Here is a 16,718-nt window from a genome sequence, read left to right as displayed (position 1 = left end):
GAGGGAGGGAAAGTTTACCTGTGGGGATGGGGGTAATGTAAATTCTGATTTCTTAGGGTAGGGAGCTACTGATAATGCCTAAAAATGAAACATTAAGAACTATGTAAATTCTGGGGCACCTGGGTGGCTCAGTCAGTTGAGCATCCGACTTCGGCTCAGGTCATGATCTCACAGCTTGTGAGTTTGAGCCCCACGTCAGGCTCTGTGCTGACAGCTCAGAGCCTGGAGCCTGCTTTGGATTCTGTGTGTCCTTCTCTCTCTGCCCCTAACCCACTTGCATTCTGTCTCTGTCTCTCTTAAAAATAAATAAACATTAAAAAAAATTTTTAAAGAACTATGTAAATTCTATAAGTCCTGAGTTGAGTGTATCTAGGTAGCAGGAATGGAGGGAAATAGAGGTGTTGGACCTATAATTTTCATGTTGATTTTTTAAAATTATAATCCTTGTGGCTCTTCTTGATCTTACGAACTACAGTACTTATTTGCAAAAGAAAATGTAAAACGCTGGATATTCTCCACTTATTCAGTGGTATACTATAATTCCTTTAAACAACCAGAAATTTAATCTCAGAGGTTACCTGGAATATCAGATTATTTCTATGACAATTATAAAAGGAGGGATTTTTTTAAAGTATTCTGTCTGCAGTGTTATCAAGACCTTTGGAGCTCACGAGAAAAATGTGTATAATTCCAAAACAAGGCAAAACGTGCACACTTCAACTTCCCAATTTAAGGAGGAAAATAAGAAACAAGCCAATAAGAGTAAGGAGGCTAGGCGGTGAAGACCCAGGGAGCTCCCCAAGCAAGACCGAATGCTGGAAGATAAAGTGAAAATTTGGTAAAGATAAACCAACTATCAACTGCTGCAGGAATGCAAAAGTCCACACTTAGGACAAACATAATAACATTAAAGTCTAACAGAAAATCATCCTTGTAAGAACATATCTAAAGAAGAAAACAAACAAACAACAACAACAAAAAAACATATGGAGATGTTCCAGCTAGGATTTGGTGCAGAGACCAGTGTTCAGCTAGCTACTGGTTACTTTGTGAGTGATTTTGTCCTCCACCAACACTGCAGTGTGCCCTTAAACCTGTGTCTAACAAAAAAACTTGTGCTTTTTAGGCTAACGTTTTCCAAGTTTGGTGGCTGTCCAGAGTAGTAAGCCCTGCTTTGAATCCTGGATGCATGGGAATTGTTTTAAATATTTAAAATTAATCAAATGAACTTATTAATCTTAATTAATATGATGAAACATATTCATGCAACCTAATGTTACTTATGTTAAGTGAATAGCAACAATTAACTAATATGTCATAAATTAATAAACTGACAATGGTGGGAATGCCAGGGTCTGCCAGACCCTCAGAATAACAGGCGACTGAGACCAATAAATCTGAGTGCTCACTGGCTTTTCCTTTCCCCCAGGGTAAGGATGTGTTCTGATCCTTTCTGTACCAGGTAGGTCCCAATGTTTGTAAAATTTCTAGAAGTGGAAATATTGCAACCAAATTGTGCACTACCTTTGAATGGTAATGTAAGCATTGCATATAAAGTGTCTGTGATTCAACTTCAAACTACACTTTTGGGATCTATCGTGAGACTTGTACAAAGAATGTCAGTAGCAACTAGAAGATGCACCAAGATACCTGCTCTTGCTCTGTGCGGCCCTCTGACTTCAGTGAAGTTTATCTACCACGGATAAAAGCAATCGGGGAATGTCATCTGATCTTTCGAGGGGTTTGTGCCTCTGTTTCTGTGTGTGCAATGCCCTCTCTCTGCCATAACTACATGAGTAACCGGAAGCTCTGAACCCTCTGCAACCCCCATAAACAGAGTGGGAATCTGAGACTGATTTGCTGCCCAGCAACCTGAAGACTAGATCATGTTCTTTCCACCCTTTGCCACACTCCATCCATTCTCCCCTCCCTTTCTTTCTCAACATGTTGCCTTTTGTCATAAGCGGGGTCTTTCACCTATCCAGATGGTGGTTGTAGTTCTAGGTATGCATCCAAACAAGAGCATCCAAAGGGGGGGGGGGGGGAGTATCTATTTTTGAGATTCTCTCAGGATTACAAAGACCTACCCACACAATTAGACTCCTAGAAAGCAAAGTTGTGTTCATTAGACTTCATGCATTAAGGGAAGACACATGGGAGTGTGGAGCTAAATAAAGGAAGCCTCATTTGAAGTGGAGCCCTGAGGCCAGAAGGGGCTCACACAGCAAGCACCTCTCCTGAAGCCTTCTGCAGACCCATGGGGAAGAAGCCTATAGTACCCCAGCATAAGGAAGAAAGATTTTCTCTTCCCCTGGCAACGGCTTAGCCAATGAGAAACTGTCACATTCAGCCAATGAAAAGCCACTATCCTTCATACTCCCAGTTTACTTCAATGTATTTTTTGTTTATAACAGCCCATCCCAACTCCCTTCTCTCCTCTGCAAGAGAGTTTTCCCCTCCTTTGTTCTCTGGTATAGTGTAAGATTTTGCTGGAGTTTACATGTCCTAAATTGCAATTCCCTACTACTCCCAACTAAACCCACTTTGCTGGTAAAATAGTCGATAGTTTTATTTTTAAGGTTACCAGGTTATACGTAGGGTCTCAAAAGGGGAAATTAATGAGGAATATTTATAGGGTTTTAAAGGTCTGTGTCAGATAATTTCTAAGGTGGGTTTTGTGGGGCAGAGAACTGGCAGATATTGAGCCTAGTAAACTAGGTATTGATTAAGTATTGATGAGCATGGCTTACCAATCAAACCATTTTAGGTGATTCATAGTCATCTTTCAAGAGTAAATTGCCTAAAGTTAGTTGCTAAATTACCTTCGGTCTTAGTATTGTTTTAACATAGGGGTGGAACATTATGTTGATCTCAATTTCCCTCATTTCTTGGGCATAATTTTTTCTTTCTTCTTCTTCTTCTTCTTCTTCTTCTTCTTCTTCTTCTTCTTCTTCTTCTTCTCCTTCTTTTTTCTTTTGCATTATCTCATTTAATGTCATAGTATCCCAGTGAAGTAGGTTATTTTCCCTATTATTTTCCACTATACAGGTAAGGAAATTGAAGCTCTGACAAGTTCAATATTATCAATAATCAGGCATAAAGTCAGGATTCAAATCCCAGAATTATGATCCAAGAATCCATGCTTTTATCCTCTATTTTCCTTTAAATATGTTTAATCATTCATAAAAGTTGTCAGAAAATTTATTTTTATTTATTTTTCCCTTTTTAAAAAAATTTAAATCCAAGTTAGTTAACATACAGTGAGGCATAATTTTTCATAGTAGTTTCCTTAACTTACCTTTCCTTCCTTACCTTTCCTTACCTTAACTGGGTCATGTACAGAATTAGATAAAACAGTCTAGCGTGTTTCTCTGTGTATCTCTGGGTGTGTGGAAAGATAAAGTGTCATAAAAATTGGATTACATTAGAGACCCTGCTTTTTAGGTTTTTTTTCTCACTTTGTGTCACTCAGGTAGTTTGCAAGCATTCTTCAGCCTCTTCCAGTTCCTGTTTCTCCCTTGTTCAAGTCAGTAGACTTCTTTAATCTGAACCCTGATAATTCTTTTGTGTTAGTCGCCCCTACTTATTGCTGTGATAAAGCCCATGAGAGCCAACTGTTACATTCTTAGGAACAACGCCAGCCAGTTGACATCACATTCGAATCTTAAGTCCGTCATGGTGAATGTATTTACACCATGGCAATCAGTGAATGCTGGAGATTCATGCTGCTCACTTCAGCTGGTTGTTAAACACTTCCCGGCACAGCACTGCCTATAGGTGCCACTCTTTAACCAAGTATTTGATTTCATAATTACTATAATTTTTCAGAAAAAAACAGAATTATTTAACTTAAATATTCATTTGCTATAAGGAACAGCATTTCCTGTAAGCCCTCTATGGTTATAAGGGGGAGAAAAAGTTATAAAACACATAAAAGTGCTTAAGTTTTTATACATTTGGAAACTGAGCTCAACTAGCTTTGGGTATTCTTTGACTCTTTGACCTATCTATCCTTTATGTGTTGCTCTTTTTCATTAGTTATATTGTTGTTTTCAAGATTTCAAGGGCCCCTTGGGGCACCTGGGTGGCTCAGTCGGTTAAGCAGCCGACTTCGGCTCAGGTCATGATCTCGCAGTCTGTGAGTTCAAGCCCCGCGTCGGGCTCTGTGCTGACAGCTCAGAGCCTGGAGCCTGTTTCAGATTCTGTGTCTCCCTCTCTCTGACCCTCCCCTGTTCATGCTCTGTCTCTCTCTGTCTCAAAAATAAAGAAATGTTAAAAAAAAATTTAAGATTTCAAGGGCCCTTGAGCAAGCTGGCTGGTTGGTAAAAAGAGTTGATGAACTCCTACAGGTGAATCATCTTCAGTTGATTATTAAAAGCATCATCTGTAGTCCAGTTCTTTAAGTGAAAATGTGTGTGATAACAAACACTCTCCTCCTCTGAGTACCTTGTATGTAGTTCGTCTGCATACCCTTTCCACCCATCCTGTGGTTTATCTTTCCACATATCTGAAAAGCACCTGAAAAAAATGCCTGGTAGCTAGTAGGAGCTCGGAACGGCAGCCATTGTTATACAATTAGAAAATTATCAAATATATTTTGCACTTTCTTAGTTTCCTAGGACTGCCTGCTATAACAGATTATTACAAACTCATTGGCTTAAAACAACAGAAATTTCTTCTCTTGCCATTCTGGAGATCAGAAGATGGAAATCATGATGTAGTACTAGGGCCACATTCCTTCTGAAGGAAGGATTCTTCCAGGGAAGAATTTTGCCTTTTCCAACTCTTGGTGGCTCCAGATGTTCCTTTTCTTCTGGTAGCGTCATTCCAGTCTCTGCCTCCACTTCCACATGGCCTTCTTGTCCTCCTTCTTCTCTGTGTGCCTCTTATAAGGATACTTATTTCTGGATTTACTGCCCACTGGATGCCGGTGATGATCTCACTTCAGGATCCTTAATGTAATTATACTATCAAAGACCCTTTCACCAAATAAGGCCAAGGTCACAGGTTCTGGGAATTAGAGCATGAAAATATCTTTTTGAGGACCACCATTCAACCCACTTATAGGACCTAGACCTAGAAAAATGGATAGAACATTTATTGAGCTCACCAGAAGTTTACAGTCTAGACAACCACATAACTAGACAGCTATAGTCTTGAGGAATCATATACAGGGCATTAACGGAACACAGAGGAGGAACGCCTTACTTCATTACACTTGGGGTGGGGATGGGTGGGTGACTTAGAACCAAGGGGCCTCTGAGCAGAAATTTAAAGATGAGTTTGAGTTTTGTAGGGCAATGCGGATGACTTGGAGAAGGCCATTTAGGCAAAGCAAATAGCACCATTAAGTCAAGGAGAAGAAAAGTAGCTGGTTTGAGTAGGAAAATTACAAGGAGCTCAGTGTTGCTGGAATGTAAAATTGCACATTAGCAGGTGGTGAGTAAAGGTGAAACAGGAAGTGATCGGGGCCACTCAGACATTAATGTGCAATGAAATCATCTAAGCCTCTCATTAAAATGCAGACTCTGATTAAGCAGAGCGATTAAACAGGTATGAAATGGGCCTGAAATTCTGCATTTCTGAAAGCCTTAGGTAATGCTGGTGCTGCTTAGCTGCAGAGCACCCTGAGTAGCACAGATTTAGAGCAGTGAATTGAAATCTTGAAGAAATCTTGAAAGGAAGAAAGGAATGAAGGACGGTGCTGACCAGGGCAGACTAGAGAGCCTTTCTACTCCACGAGAGTATTGCCAGTAGGAAACAAAGGGTCCATTACTGCCAGATCTTCCTGCTATTTTCCAAGAAAAATATGAATCAGCATTTCTATTTGAAGTCATTCAAATTACGTGATAACAACCCCCACCGCCCCCCAAAAAATTGATCTGCTAGCTTTGACCCCTGTGAGGAACTTTGGATCCTTTCAGGAATCCTTACATCTGGGAAGCTGGGATAGGGATGACCTGAGGGCACTGAGACCTGTTGTTAAGTCTTGGAACACCTGGGATTGTCACAACAAAAATGGCAGAATTGCAAGTATCCTGGAGCAAATTCCGGTTGATTAAGATGGTGACTTCGGTCTGAGGAGATAGAATGACCCATGAACATTACTTAGGATCAAAAAAGAGGAGGAAAAAAACCCTCCAGGTTTCATAATATAACTGTAGAAAAATGAAACCATGAGGTTTTAGCATGGCCAGCGTTGGGTAAAAAGTAGCTTTCTCAAGGTTTCCCCCAGGCATAATTTGGCTTTGGGAGGCTCTTGACAAATGGTTTTTCTTCTACACGATAATCAGTGAAGAAAGCATCAGAGAAGGGTTTAAGTGTAGAGCCAAGCATCACTTTCTGAAGCAGCTGAAGCTATGCTGTTGGCATAATCAGGGATCCACTCTTTTGCATGTCCTACTACCATTCTCAGGAAGAGGGGGACGAGTAGTGAATTGGTACCAAAAGCTGCAGAAGAATTTGGGTTAGATGGCCTGCTTGGTCTCAAAGTCTATAGCATCCTCTTCGTTAGATACGAATCACTGAATGAATTACATAACCTCTCTTGTTATTACTTCCTCATCTATAAAATAGGGAACAATAGTATGAACCTCCTTGGGTTGTTAGAAAGTATTAAATGAGCCAATAAATCTAAAGCTTTTTGTGCTTGACACATAGGAGGCACATAAAAAGAATAAACATCCCCTGATGGTTCTCCTAGCCACTAACACCATTAATACCACAGACAGGGGAACCCATGAGGGTCCTGGTTTGACGAATACCAACTGCTGATTGAGTATTGGCAGCTCAATATGGATTGAGCTCTTTTGTAGGGTCAAAGCCATAGAGAAGACACGTATTTCATTTCCAGGAGATTGAGGCTATTCTAGATAATCTTAAAAAAGGGACTTGAGGACTAGAGGCTGACTAATAAGAGGAAGAGTTTCCCTCAGAGGAAGGTTCATGTCTGGTTTCATCTTTTTCTCTGATGTACAGATTTACTCAGAAAAACTATAGGCATAGTTGCATCTTCATAAACTTGGCTACATCATATAAAAGGATGGTCTCTTACCACCGGAATATGTGTTCGTAGGAGGTAAAGTCTGTCCCAAAAATATCCCAGTGTGTGGCATCTTGGAGGCATTTAGTAAAAATGCCTGGACTAATGAATGATTTATAATATCTGCAAACACCTTTCATTTAAGGTTTGTCTCTGTTTAGTCAGAATATAAAATGTTTTTACAAATATATTGTAATCAGTGACTTGAAGGAAGTTTTAGACCTCTATCCATTTGATAATGTATATTAGTATCTGGGGATATCATAACAAATATTTTCACTTTCAGAAAGGACTGAAAAAGTATAGAATGTTTTGGAAATTAAGACATTGGGAGTAGTGCCTATTCCTGGAGAAAGAAAAGATTATAGCAGAAGCAACTTAGTAAGAGACCATGCCATGGACTATAGATCTCCCTGCAAAATTATGGTCTATGAAAAATGATGTAAACTTTCAGAAAGCTTTCCAAGTTATAATTTATAAAGTTATAACAATTTCTAAAGATATTTTTAAGTTGGCCTCTATGATGATTATGTAAGCATAATAATAGTATAAAATAGAATAAAAGAGTCTCTTAGAATATTTCAAATCCTATATTTGGAAACATCCAAACTAGAAATAAATAGTAAAAATGATACAAATATCCTCTAGGAGGACTTGGCTTCAACTATATAAAGTGAGAAAGGTAAGGGAGGGTCTTAGGGATGATGACAATTGATACACATGATCTCTGAAACTATAAGGAAGACCAGTGTGAACATTCTTAAAATAAAAAAAGAAAACACTTGCCCTTGTTAAGGTGGTGTGGTGGACAGTCTGTAAAGGAGCCTCATGACCTCACCTCCTGGTATTCATGTCTGTGTAATCCACCCCCTTGGAGTGTAGGTGGAACATGGGATTTGCTTCTAACCATAGAAAACAGCAAAGGTGACGAGATGTTGCATCTGTCATTATGTGATGTAAGATTGTAACATTTGTCTTTCTGAGAGACTTTCTCCCTTGCTGGCTTTGATGAAGCAAGTAGCCTTTTGGGTGGTCAATATGTCAAGGAACCGTGAGAAGCCTGTGGCCAACAGCCAGCAAGAAACTGAGTCTCTCAGTCCAAGAGCCATCCAGGAAGTTAATGCTTCCAACAACCACAAGAATTTGGAAGTGAATCTCTATCCAGTAAAGCTTTCAAAAGATGACTGAGCCCTGAGTGACATCTTGATTGTAGCATTGCAGAACACCGAGCTGAGCCCTTCCCGACTCCTGACCTGTGATATGACAAATGTTGTTATATGGCAATAAATAACTAATGTAGGCTATACGTTGTCGTGATAGTTCTTATATTAATATGTTAAAAGGAAGACGAAGGTAAGGAATAGGAGCATCTTTTATATTACAGCATTACCCCTCCAACAAAGGTTTAGACACTGCCCACTCGATCACATCCTTATCCTCCACTCCCATATTAGAAACTGGCTGAGACTAGACAACTTTCTATCTTACATTTTCAGCATTAGGAAAGACTTTGTAACTGACTTTTTCTTTCCTTTTTACCTCAACTTTTTAAAAAAAGTTGACCTGTAGGAAAGTGGGACAAGAATTCCAATGAACATCTACATACCTTCACATTTGGCCACATTTGTTTTATCACCCTCTCTCTCCGCTCAGAGACACGTACACATTCAGACTCTAGTTTTGATTCAGTAAAATCAAATAACTTTCTGTAGTCCTTGGAGGGCTGCATTCATGGTATTCTCGCAGGGCAGTGTCAGATACTGGCCTAGTTCCAGGTGTTGACTGAAAGAATAGTTCTAACACTTCCTCCTTCTCACCTCTTCCCTCTCTGCAAAGAAGGAAGCAATTCACCGGAGAAGTTTGCATCTGTTCTGCTCTCCCAGAGAAGGGTCGGGACAGAATTGTTCCAGTGAAGCTGAGCAGGTATCTTTTTGATAATTCGCTGTTACTCCAGCCCTTATTGAATGGTGTGAGAGAGTAACTGAACATTTTCCTTACACAAGAGGAAGGAACTAATATGTTATCTTTTTTCACATTTTGTCAGGACCAACTCCTTATGATAGCTTATAAGAAACACTGGAAGGTTGTGTTGCTAAGTCTGTGAGCTGTCAATATGAAAATGGAGAAGGAGTGCCTGGGTGGCTCAGTCGGTTGGACATCCAACTTTGGTCAGGTCATGATCTCAGGGTTCATGGGTTCGAGCCCGGCGTCGGGCTCTGTGTTGACAGCTCAGAGTCTGGAGCCTGTTTTGGGTTCTGTGTCTCCCTCTCTCTCTGCCCCCCCCCCCCCCCCCGCTCATGCTCTGTCTCTCTCAGTTTCTCAAAAATAAGTAAACATTAAAAAAAAATTTTTAAAGAAAATGGAGAAATGTGAACTAGCCCCTGAGCTCTGTCACACAAATACAATTGTAATTAATGTGATATGGAATGTTTCTTGCAATTCCCCTTCCTCTGTTAAGGTTTTAGTTTGTGTAACTGGAATCATAGGGTATATAATTACAAATGCACTTAATTTGCTTTGATGACTAATTACAAAGCCATGTGAAAAAATTTTCAATGTAGTCTTTATATAGATAATACTCACACTTCCCTACATTTGCCCTTCTATCCAACCAAGTATCTCTTTCCAGAGAGTCTGTAAAGATACAAGTATGTCTGTATTTCTTTTTAATAAACTAAATATAGCATACTTGTCCACATAGCTTTTCACAAAATAATATGTCATGGAATTCCTTTTATGTATCTATCTATCTATCTATCTATCTATTTTTTCTTTATTCTTTGTTACAGCTGCATATGTACTAAAAACACACTACTGTGTTTTATATACTAGGCTCCCTGTCCCAAAATGTTTTCACATTTTTACCGCAACTCATGATGTTACAATAAACAGACTCATATAATATAGTTTCGTATAATACATGTTCAAGTATATATATTTGTAGTGAATTTCCTGAGAGTAGAAATATTGGGTCAAAAAGTATGTGCCTTATCATTTTTATGTATGTCCTAGTTCTTCACAGAGATGCCAACATACATTTTCACTCACAATTGTGTCTCTCCCTTTATTCTGACCTGTAGTGTAATCAAACCTTGTTTAATGCATTTTTTTTGGAAATATACACACAGAATATATATGTGTGTAGATAAGTAGACTATAGGGGCGCCTGGGTGGCGCAGTCGGTTGAGCGTCCGACTTCGGCTCAGGTCACGATCTCGCGGTCCGTGAGTTCGAGCCCCGCGTCGGGCTCTGGGCTGATGGCTCAGAGCCTGGAGCCTGCTTCCGATTCTGTGTCTCCTTCTCTCTCTGCCCCTCCCCCCTTCATGCTCTGTCTCTCTCTGTCTCAAAAATAAATAAACGTTAAAAAAAAAATTAAAAAAAAAAAAAAAGATAAGTAGACTATACACACACACACACACACACACACACACACAGAGTTACTAAAGAGTAACAAAAGCACTGTGAACCCATCACCTAGTTGAAAGAAAAAAGCAGATTACTAGTATCTTAGAAGCTTTCTATGGGCTCCTCCCTGATTGTTTCTCTTTTCCTCCCTCCCAAAAATAGTGACAATTTTTTTTGAAAAAAAATTTTTTATGTTTAGTTTTGAGAGAGAGAGAGAGAGAAAGAGTGAGTGAGCAGGGGAGGGCAGAGAGAGAGAGAGAGAGAGAGAGAGAGAGAGAGACAGAATCAGGAGCAGGCTCCAGCTTCTGAGCTGTCAGCACAGAGCCTGACATGGGGCTCGAACTCACAAACCATGAGATCATTACCTGAGCTGAAGTCAGACACTTAACTACCTGAGCCACCCAGGGGCCCCAATGACTATTTTGAATTTTGCATTTATATCTCATATGTATTTTTGGTTTCTTATTTCTGGATTTATACAAAGCATCTATGTATTAAGAAAGTTTCCCCTGTGTGATATTAGGTGCAGACTTTTCCCAATAGTTGTTTGTTTTGATGTTGCTTTTTGTAGTTTTTACCATGCAGGTGAATCTTCTATAGTATCTGGGTTATGTGCTATGTTTAGAAAAATCCTCTCCACTAGATATTATTTTTCAATCCAATTTTTTAGTGTTTATTTTCTTGAGAGAGAGAGAGGGAGAGGTAGAGAGAGAGAGAGAGAGAGAGAGAATCCCAAGTAGGCTGTGGCTGTCAGTGCAGAGCCTGACACGGGGCTCTATCTCACAGTTCATGAAATCATGACCTTAGCTGAAATCAAGAGTCAGGTGCTTAACCAACCAAGCCACCAGGCACCCCAAATCCCCTTTTTTAAGGATTAGTTTTCTTTTCCTCTTTTCATTTAGAATCTTTGAATAGATTTCCAAATTTTGGAATTGGTAAGTATTTCTTACAATACTGCTCCCATTATAGAACTATACTTGATGTTGTCTGGGGCCATATATGGAGTCTTAAATTTTCCCTTTTCAGAATCTCCATCAGTAGATGCCCATTGTTGAAGAATTAACAAAGCTAACCTTGGGATTTCCATTTTGGCTACTATTGTAGCTATGCATGGATTATGAAGAAAACTCAGAAATTAAATCTCGTGTGGAAATACACTGCTGGACTTGAATATGCTGTTTTCATTTTTAAAGAGCATTAATACCAATTAACATAGAAAATTTTGATTGACTACAAAAAATTCTACCACCTGGAGATAAACCACTGCTGTTAACATTTTAATGTATTTCCTTTCAATTTATTCCTCTGTGAATGTATACATATTTTTATATTAAAAATAAATTAGGATTGGGATGTTTAGTATTTTATATCCTGCTGATTTTATATTATAGTTTGATATAAATATCATTCTGTGTCAGTACAAATCTAAATCATTTTAATAGCTATATGGTTATATCCTATTGGTTTACTGTAAATGAATTACCCAAGTTTTGACTGGATCCAATTAAGTTGTTTATAATTTTTGGTTATCTGTACATATAATAGACAATACCACCTGGCTTCAGCCACACATAGTTTTATTATTTGGGATGGAGACTCCAATAAGATGCTTTTCAAATGAGGTTGATAAGTAGAGAATGGAAACCTTTTGGCATACCTGCAGAACAGAGTCAAACCACTTAAAAATAATCTAGTATTTATGGACAATGGTAAGAAAAGCTTTAGCATTAAAAAGTGTTCCTCTTCGATTACTTGAGCCATGTTAATAGATCAAATCCAGCCTGGAGAAGTACATTATGCTAAATTACTTGTTTGTTTGTTTGTGTGTTTGAAGTTTATTTATTTATTTTGAGAGAGAGAGAGAGCAGGGCAGGGGCAGAGAGAGAGAGAGAGAAAGAATCCCAAGCAGGCTCTGCGCTATCAGCACAGAGCCAGATGTGGGGCTCAATCTCACTAACTGCAAGATCTTGAGATGAGCAGAAATCAAGAGTCAGACGTTCATGCAACTGAGCCACCCGGGCATCCCAACTTGTTCGTTATGACGAACAAGAACTGAACTGACATTGGTGCAGGAACTACAATCAGTGAATATGTACAATTGAATCCCATTTGTGGGGCTGTATCTCTACAGCTGTGCTATTCAACACACGATACACTAGCCACATGTGGCTATTTAAATTTAAATTACTTAAAATGAAATTTAAAATGTAGTTTTTCAGCCAAACTGGCCACATTTCAAGTGCCCAGTACTTGTGGTTGGTGGCTAACCCATTAAGACAGTGCAGCTATAGACTATATCCATCATAGCAGAAAGTACTGTTCTAGAAAATTAAGCTGAGAGCATTTTGAAAAATACACTGGAATCAGGGATTGTGTGGGCAAGATCCCATCCAAAGGCATTTTTGTACTCCATTTGAAGATAGTGTTAGTAAAAAGGGGAAAAGAGATTTATATGAGATGATGTTCAGTTATTATAGGGTGTAAAACATGATGCCATAACTTTTAACTTGGGAGACTGGGAGATAGAAATGTCATGAAGAGAAATATAGGACACATAAGGAGCAGCAGGTGTAGGAGGAAAGATCCTCCAGGGGCGTGCTGCATTGAATATTGGGGGCTCTCCGGATAAAGCAGAACAAAGTGTTGGTGCTTAGAATGAGTCTTATGGTCACAAGTGGATTTTTGAGACAACAATTCTCTTATTTTATTTGTTTTTCTTTTTTTTTCTAATTTTTTAATGTTTATTATTTATTTTTGAGAGAGAGAGAGAGAGAGTGCAAGGAGAGGAGGGGCAGAGAGAGAGGGAGACACAGTATCGGAAGCAGGCTCCAGGCACTGAGCTGTCAGCTGAGAGCCCATTGTGGGGCTCGAACTCACCAACCAGAGATCATGACCTGAGCTGAAGTCGGACGCTTAACTGACTGAGCCACCCAGATGCCCCTGTTTGTTTTTCAATATCATTTTTATTTCACTGACTAGATATGCACAAGCCTATTAGGAAGCTTACTTTTAAAAAAGTGGATAAACTTTAGTTGAGTAAACTGAACAAATCTTAAGTGTATAAATCAATTATCTCGTACACATTTGTGGACTACTGATGCTACCACTTAAGTTTAGATTCAAAAGATTTCCATCATACCTCAGGATCATCCAGTACACCTTCCCAGACAATACCTAACCTTCCCCAAAGTAACCACTATCCTGACTTCTTCTTTTTTTTTTTTTTTTAATGTTTATTTATTTTTGAGAGAGAGAGAAAGACAGAGTGTGAGCTGGGGAGGGGCAAAGAGAAGGAGACAGAGAATCTGAAGAAAGCTCCAGGCTCTGAGCTGTCAGCACAGAGCCTCACGGGGCTCGAACTCACAGAGCTGAGATCATAATCTGAGCTGAAGTCAGAGGCTTAACTGACTGAGCCACCTAGACACCCCAACCAGTATCCTGACTTCTACTACAGGATTAGTTTTACCAGTAACTGAACTTCACATAAATAGAATGACATAGTATTGGTGGTCATGAGATTTTCCATGCTGTTTCTTGTATCAGCAGTTATTTTATTATTGTTGGTATTGCTGTGTAGTACCCCATAGTATAAACAAATCACAACTTATCTACTCTCCTATTGGCAGACATTTGGATTGTTTCCACTTTTTACCTATTGTGAACAAAACTGCTATAAATGTTCGTATACACATTTTTTGGTGGACACATGAATTGATTTCACTTAGGTATATATCTGATAGTGTAATTCTTGACCCATAGACTCATGAAACATGTACAATTAGAATGATGCACCCAAAGGTTCATATACATCTCTCATCTTGGTGCTTTATTATTAATCTCATGACATGTGTGTGTGTGTGTGTGTGTGCGCACATTCATAGTATTTTGCAGAGATAACTTTATCAATAACTACAATAAGGGAAAGCAAGAATAATCTCATTGAAAGAAAATAAAACCCTCAAAATGATTCAATATATAGGAACTAATAAGAAATGAAAGACTTATGGAGAAGTTCATGATAAAGTTTATGTAAAGACCTTAAAAGTGGGAAGACACACTGTGCTTTTAACTGGAACACTTCATGTCATACGAATGGCAATTATCACCTAATTTCTAAAATGATTTCAAATATAGTCCCTTCAGAATGTTCTTGAAACACAGCAAATGGTTCTAAAGTGTATGTGGAATAACAAATGTGTGAAAAGAGCCAATAAATAGTATCCAAAAAAATAATAATAATGAGATGGGAACTCCCAGCTGGATATAAACAATAAATTATCCAGTAAATAGTTTGAAACATTTGGCTCTGCAGTTAGAAATAAAATGTGATAGCCTTACCTCAAACTCAACAATAAATTCCAGATGGATTAAAGACACAAATGCAAACATAGTAATCCAAGAGTGTGAAAGACTACAGAAAAATGTAGCTTTATAATTTTGGAATAGGAAAGGCTTTTCCAAGCATGCCATAAATCCTGAATACCATAAAACAAAGGTTAAAATATTTAAAACTACATAAAGATATTTAAAACTACATAAAGACAAATGGCAAACTAGGGAAAATGTTCTGCAACACATATGACAAAGTATTAATAGTCTTAATATAAAGAGCTCCAACAAATCAATAAAGAAAAGACAGAGAATCCAAAAGAAAAATAAGTTAAAAAAACAAACAAGCATGAAAATGTATTTTACAATGGCAGAGTTAAAGTAGACAATAGATATACATTTACCCTCACTAATAATGCATGGAATACAAATTCAGGCATTAAGAAGACAATGATTTTTTTTTTACATGTACAAATATTTATAACACTTTCTTGCCAAGGTTATAGGAAACAGAGACTAATAATTACTTGGAGATAATGTATTTGAGTACAATCTCTTTGTAGGGTAACCTGAAAAAATCTATTTAAATGCATTGGTTCAGATAGAGCAAATCCACTTCTGGGACTTACCCCATGTAACATTCTAACAAATGTTATAACATAGTTATAAGAGGGGGAAATGTTAATAAGGGGAAATAGCTAAATAAATAAACATTATGTGACTGTTAGACAGGAGCTGGGTAGATAGATGGAAAAGATAAAAGCAACTTCCAGAAAAACTTCTAGGTTTATATGTATTGTGAATTCTGGGCTAAACAATTTACATGGATCATCTCATTTAATCTTCAGAACACTGATCATTTAGTATATCAAAACATTTATTACAAAGATATTTTCCTTCAGGGTGACTCGATGGCTCAGTCAGTTAAGCATCCAACTCTTCATTTCGGATCAGGTCATGATCTCACAGTTCATGGGATTGAGCACTGCACTGACAGAGCCTGCTTGGAATCCTCTCGTTCTCTGCCCCTCCCCTGCACATGCACTGGCACATGTGTGTTCTCTCTCTCTCAAAATAAATAATTTAAAAAAACCCCAAATATATCTTCCTGGGGTGCCTGGGTGGCTCAATTAAGCTTAGGACTCTTAATTTTGCCGTAGGTCATGATCCCAGTGTTGTGGGATCGAGTCCCGCATTGGGCTCTGTGCAAGGCATAGAGCTTGCTTAACATTTTCTCTGTCCCCCGTCTCTCATGTTTGCACTCTCTCTCTCTCAAAAAAAAAAAAAAAAAAAAAAAAAAAAAAAGATAATAAAACAATTAAACAATAGTAATTAAATCATGACATCACTACTGGATGAATATATAGTCTCATCAATACAATAGAATAGAGTCCAGTAGGGGTGACTGGGTGGCTCAGTGAGCCGGGTGTCCCATTCTTGATTTCAGCTCAAGTCATGATCTCATGGTTCTTAGGATTGAGCCCAGTGTTGGGCTTTGTGCTGACAATGTAGAGCCTGCTTGGGATTCTCTCTCTCTCTCTCTCTCTCTCTCTCTCTCTCTCTGCCCCTCCCCTGCTTGCTCTCTCTCTTTCTCTCTCAAAATAAATAAATAAACATCCAAAAAAAAAAAAAAAGTCCAATAAAGTACTCAAATGCTATAAGAATCAAGTATTAGATAAAGGCAGTGTTCAAATCAATTGGGAAAAGATAGATTAGTCAACAATGGAAATAATTCAAGAAAAATCTAATTGTATCCATACCTCACACTTTGTGCCAAAATAAATCCCAATGATCATGTATTTAGCAAACATTTAGCAAATATCTAAAAACAAGCAAAGCACTTGATATCAGAAAAATACAAAAGAAGACACAGAAAAATACATTTATAATCTGGGATTACATAATACTCCTCAATATGACACTAAACTCAAAACCACATAAA

Source organism: Panthera pardus, unplaced genomic scaffold, assembly GCF_024362965.1.
Source record: "Panthera pardus isolate Hobbes unplaced genomic scaffold, ASM2436296v1 HiC_scaffold_13, whole genome shotgun sequence".
Classification (NCBI taxonomy): Eukaryota; Metazoa; Chordata; class Mammalia; order Carnivora; family Felidae; genus Panthera; species Panthera pardus.
This window is presented reverse-complemented; position numbering follows the sequence as displayed.